Source organism: Hipposideros armiger, unplaced genomic scaffold, assembly GCF_001890085.2.
Source record: "Hipposideros armiger isolate ML-2016 unplaced genomic scaffold, ASM189008v1 scaffold_167, whole genome shotgun sequence".
NCBI lineage: Eukaryota > Metazoa > Chordata > Mammalia > Chiroptera > Hipposideridae > Hipposideros > Hipposideros armiger.
In genome coordinates this window covers 1,329,690-1,335,251 of record NW_017731517.1, presented here as the reverse complement: position 1 = coordinate 1,335,251, position 5,562 = coordinate 1,329,690, and positions in this window count along the sequence as shown.

Sequence of the window (5,562 nt, the reverse complement as noted above, 5' to 3'; positions counted from 1 at the left end):
GGAATAACACCTCTACACATAAAATAATTGTTTTAAATAACATCACTTTTATTTTTATTTTTTGCCAAACACATTAGATTAGAGTAAGCCACCAGAACAGATTACAGAAACCTCATTAGTAAAGGTCAAATTTTCCTGTTAATGGTTTGATGGTTCTTTCACAAAATATATTTTCATCTTATCAAGAGAAAGTCAGTCCAGTTCATCCTGGCTAATATCTATTTCATAAGAAATACAAACAATAATAATGAAGGCTTATTTAAATAAGTTATGATCATTTTGCTTCCTATGGCCCCATGAAATTCTATGAAATATCCGACCCCATGGTTTTTCCTTTTCGGTGCCCTGTAGCCTATTATATTTATTTGTCTGAGTGCAAAGTAATCAGCATTGGAGTCTCACAATAGGAATTAAATGAATTCATGATATTTTCCTCTTTGTTTTTAAGGAACTATATCATAAAGTGTTAGAGTTGCAGTATTCCGGTTTGATGAGTGCCCAAACCATTTCCTTACCACATTAAATACCAGAATTGAAGCTTCTATCCTAACACCAACATCCATTTTTATCTAAGGTTCATAAAGACCAGCACCAAATGGCTTGCCATTTAAGGAATCCCATGCTAGGCATGGTGGGGTGGCCAATGCCTCTCACCTCTACCATCTCCCTCTATCTGTTGTCAATTGTTTACTTTTCTTTGGATTGTGCAGCCTATGAAATACATCAGAGTTTTCTTTTTTCCTATAAATAGATAAGCAAATCTTACTACTCTTTTTGTTAACACTCACAAATGTTAACACTCTTTTGCTAGGCCTCTAAACTGTGTTTACATAATTTTTTAAATGCAAAATGCAAACAGAATGTTCTAGAGTTTGTCTTTAGACAACAAGACTCACACCTGGATTTCAGTTCTGATACTCACCTTTAGTGTTACTGTAGGCAAATCACTTAATCATTTAATACCTTAGGTTTTTAGTTTCTGAAAAAGGATGACAAGATAATAGAATTTATGCTTGAAATATTTTTTGAACGTCCATATGAAAGATATAACAAACACAAAGGTATTATTCTTAGCTTTTTAGAATTGTAACTTTTTCTATTGTTTCAGTTCCTTTACTACTAAATGTGTATGTAGGAATGTTACATTTTTAAGTAGGCAAGCTAATGAGAGACAATTTGCCATTTTAATATTTTCAAATATTATCTGTGAAGTTAGTTCACTATTTTGTCAGCGTCTTCCTGCTGATATCTTTGAAAGGATTTTAGTAAGTGTCTTAAACATAAGTTAAACCTGCATCCAGATATTATTCCAGAAAAATGCATTTCATCATGTTCTTTCCAAAGAGTCAAGGGGAGGGTTCTGGCATCAAATGGCTGTTGAATCCCTTCCAGTTCTCCTACAAATTTCCTTGCAGCCTGAGAATGTGACCTCAGTCTCTCCTTTGTCTGTATTTTCACTTAGCAATTTTAATTCTGAGACAGTAAGTTAACCTATTGGGTTGTTGGAAAACTCATGATACATTTTTGCAATGAAAAACAGAAAAAATTACGTCATGACTTTTCCGACAACCCAATACATCAAGACCCCAAGCTTTACTCTAATGGGGACCTGCACATATGTTTACATATAGGCTGGTGACTAACAGCTTCTGTGTATAATATGTGGATAATTCAGAGCTTCCTGTGACTTTATTTGGCCTGATTCTTCGACCTTCCACAGAGAGTTTATCTCCTTCACATGCAAAAGTCTCTTTAATATCTGAAAGCTTTCTGTGCACAGGGGAGGCAGGCTATAGGGAGAGGTCAAACAAAAGGAAATCATTTCTTAAAAAGTACATTTGCAATTCAAAAAACAGAACTGTCTCATAAAGTGCTATTACTTAGAAGCTCTCGTATCACAGAAGGTTCATTTATGTCCTGACTCTACATAGTACACATAGATGTATTCATATAAACAAATATGTTCAAATATATATTTATAACTTTTTGAAGTGGGAAAGCCCTGAATATCACACACGTCCTTCCAGTCTTATGGTACTTTGCCCAAGTACAAAGAGCCTAAGATGGTAGCCACAGAAATCCAAAACACACGTCACTGCATTGTTTTCTCCTTCAAATATGCCAGGGGTCAGAGTTTAAGAAGCTTTAGTATGGTTGCAACATCATGCTATTAATAGAAACTGCACTCTAAAGAATGAAGGCTGGTTCCACATGTGGATATAGGGTGAACGCTGAACTCGGCACACCACCTCCCAGATAGCACCCACACACTGCTGAGGGGAGGGGTTGGCACCCTCCTGCAGCTGGGTGTCCTGTGGTGGGAACCATTTCTTCACACTGCGCTGTTGACTGTCAGTACAGGGCTGTGGTGTTAACAAGAGCATCTCGACTGGAATAAGCTCCGGCGACCAGTTCAGGTTTCAGATGGTAACCGCTCACACAGTGGCCGCCTCAGTGTGGGCAGGTCAGATCTGTCCTTCCCGCTGAGAACTGCTCCCTCTGCTTTACCAGCCCTTCATTTCCCTTGCTCCTGCTTCTGTCAGTATCATACTGAATGGCTTTTATTTTGCTCCTAAACTGTGCCTTTTATTTTTTAAATCTTAGAAATTAGAGCTGGTAAGGACTGTTGCTTCGTCTAGACTCAGCAATTTCCCCCATAGAATATTGCCTTTAGTTCTGAAGTCAAATTGTGGCATTTCAGCATTCTGGTTAAAAGCCAGCTTCAACCCACTGCTCCACTACACTGCACACGGCCCACGCCTGCCAGTCCACGTACAAATGTGTGGGAGCTCACTGCAGCCAAACAGGTAACCTTGACTCCGAATGGCAGAGATTATCATAATTCTCTTCTGAAAGGGCCTGGGCCTTAAGGAGGAGGGCAGTCTACGTGACTAAAACATACCGACTTCCTCTTTCATAAGTCATCACATGATGAACTACAATTACAATTCCTGCCTTGTCTCTGCGAATTGCAGACGCATTGCCTCACCCTAGAAACCCTGCCCCAGTGCACGGAGGAGGAGGCGCGGTGACTGCTGCAGCCGCGCTTTGGAAGGGCTCCAGCTCGCGGCTGCGCCGGGAGGGAGGGCGGGGGTGGGAGACAAAAACAAAGCTGTGTTTACTTAGCATACATCGATAAAGCTGCTTCAGAGCTCCTTGAAAGGCCAGGCAGCAGGAAAGACTTTTGATACAATATAAGGAATTGCTGCCCTGGATCCAGGGCCAGCCTTAACCCCCTTGATCCCGGATCCTTTTATGGCAAGAGAGACCAGAACTAAAATAGTCTTCCCATTTTCCTGCGGGCATTTCATTAGGGAAGTTACATCAACCCAGTTTCGACATTAAACTGGTAGTGTTGAGATAAAAAGGAAATGCTCTCCATTTGGAGAAGAAAAGCTCCGTTCTACAAAAATCCTTACTTAGTACCTTTCAAGGCAGAGTTTGCATCTCAATATTTCTACTCTGGGCTTTCCCTTGAGGGTATTAGTGCAGGATTGCAGGCAAATGAGTATAATTAGGCCATGGCTCTAACGCCGAGTTTTCTTGTAATGTTTCCCTCACTGCCTAGTGGGGCCATCTCTTGGGGGTGTCGAGACAGCTCACCTCTCTGCAGCACAAGCATTGGGCCTCATCCCCTTTGGGCAGTAGCCCAGTGGGCCAAGTCACGTGCTAGAATAAGTGGCAGTCTCCATGGACAGGTCCTCAAAGAGGTGTGTGACAACAGGGACAAGGAGTGACCAAACCCACTGGCCCCAGCTGCTACCAGAAGGAAACCGGCAGGTCCAATTCCCCAAGTAGGAGAGGGTGAGGCAGCACTGCAATTGTGGGGCAGGGTCCGGAACAGATGGGGAGACCTTCATGTTCGGGGCACCTTCTCTGGAAATCCCCAAGAAACAACGTTCAGCGTTAGCTTGAAAAAAAAACATTTAGGTCTGGCATTACATTTTCTGTGCCATTGCAAACAGGTTTTTTCATGTGCTTTAAGCGGCTCCCTCCACTGTTTTTCTAAGGGTGTTTTTTTTTCTCTTCCTTGTGGTTAATCCTTTGAAGCAACCTGGCATTTTCAATAGCAACAACTAGAGAGAAACGTCAGCAGGATTTTTTTCTCTCTCCACCTACCAATCCAGTGGTAGGAAAGATAATATAATTAGTACCCTGTTCTTCCCACACGTAACCAGCTCATTCCAGTCTCAGAGAGCCATGTGGGCCTGTTTTTCAACAAGAGCAGCATCAGAGGCCGCCCTTACAGGGTTGAAGTGTCAAAGTCCCGACTAAGAGTGATAAACCCACGTCGATTAGTCGGTTAAGACTAACGACCAGCCCAAAGTGATTTACCATAACACACACCAGCTCCTCCTCCCGATGCAAGTGTGAAACTCAAGTGCTCGGTTCAGCTTGGACAGAGCAGTTGGCTGTCAACCGTGGCGGGGCGCGGCGGGCCGGCTGTTCGCGTTAGGCGCGCACGCCCCCACCCGGGCTGAGCCTGGCTCGGGACATGCGGTGAGCGCACTCTGCTCCGCCCCCCGAAAGCGGGGGGACGCCCGCAAGCGGCCTGAACTCGCCAGCCACTCAACCCCCAGCCCGCGCCGCACCACCTCTAGTACACGCTGGGCGCGGGGGCGGAGCCTCGAGGCGCGAGGCCGCCAGAGGCGGGGCCTGCGCAGTGACGCGACGCGCTGGCCGCAGATTCGGATCCCTGGAATGTGCATTCGCTCAATGAGTTCGCCAGCGCCAGCGGCGCCGAGTCACGTCCGCGCGGAGTGTGCGCACTGGGCGACGGCGCACGCGGGCCCCAGCCCCGCGCCCACGTCACGCGCCCGCCGTAGACCTACATAAGTGGCCGGGCGGTGGCGCCGGGGACCCGGGGTCAGTAAAGAGAGGAGATGGGGCTGACAGGTCTCTGCACCGCGCCCTCCCCCCGCCTGCCGGAAGGTCCCAGGCTTGTTAACAGTCACTGTCCTGTTAGGAGAACTTAAGGGGGCCAGCGGCGCGTGCCCCTCCAAGGACAGATGCGTGTGTAAAGCACTAACTGAACAGTCCAAGTGGCACTCCTAAAACACTGTGGGCCACGCTGCATGGAGAATCCCCATCCTCCAGACAGTACTGACAAAGCTAAGTCATAAAGTGGCCTCGCTGCTAAAAACACGAGTTTTAGCACGAGGAGGGAGTCCTGACTGAGGGAAAGTCCTGGGTGGCTGAAGAAAACACAGCACTCGCAGCGCCTTCAGCAGGGACGCGGCTAGCACCACGCCGGACGGCTCTCCCAGCAACCCCCGGTCTCCGCGTGGGGGAGGGGCGCGCGCGCGCGCGGGGGAGGGAGAGCGGGCGCGCGCTAGGGGAGGGGGCCCGCGCAGGCGCCGTACGAGGCTGTCGAAGAATCAAGTCTGTAGAAGTGGAGCAGCGCGGCGGTCGCGACAGCAGCAGCAGCAGCGACGGCGGCGGCGGAGCTGAGGCGGGCTGGGCGCTGACGCGCGCGCTGGAGAGCGGCGACGCCCGGAGCTGTGAGGGAGCAGCAGAGCGACCCGGGGCCTGCGCCGCGCACGGGCTCCACGCCGCCCGGCC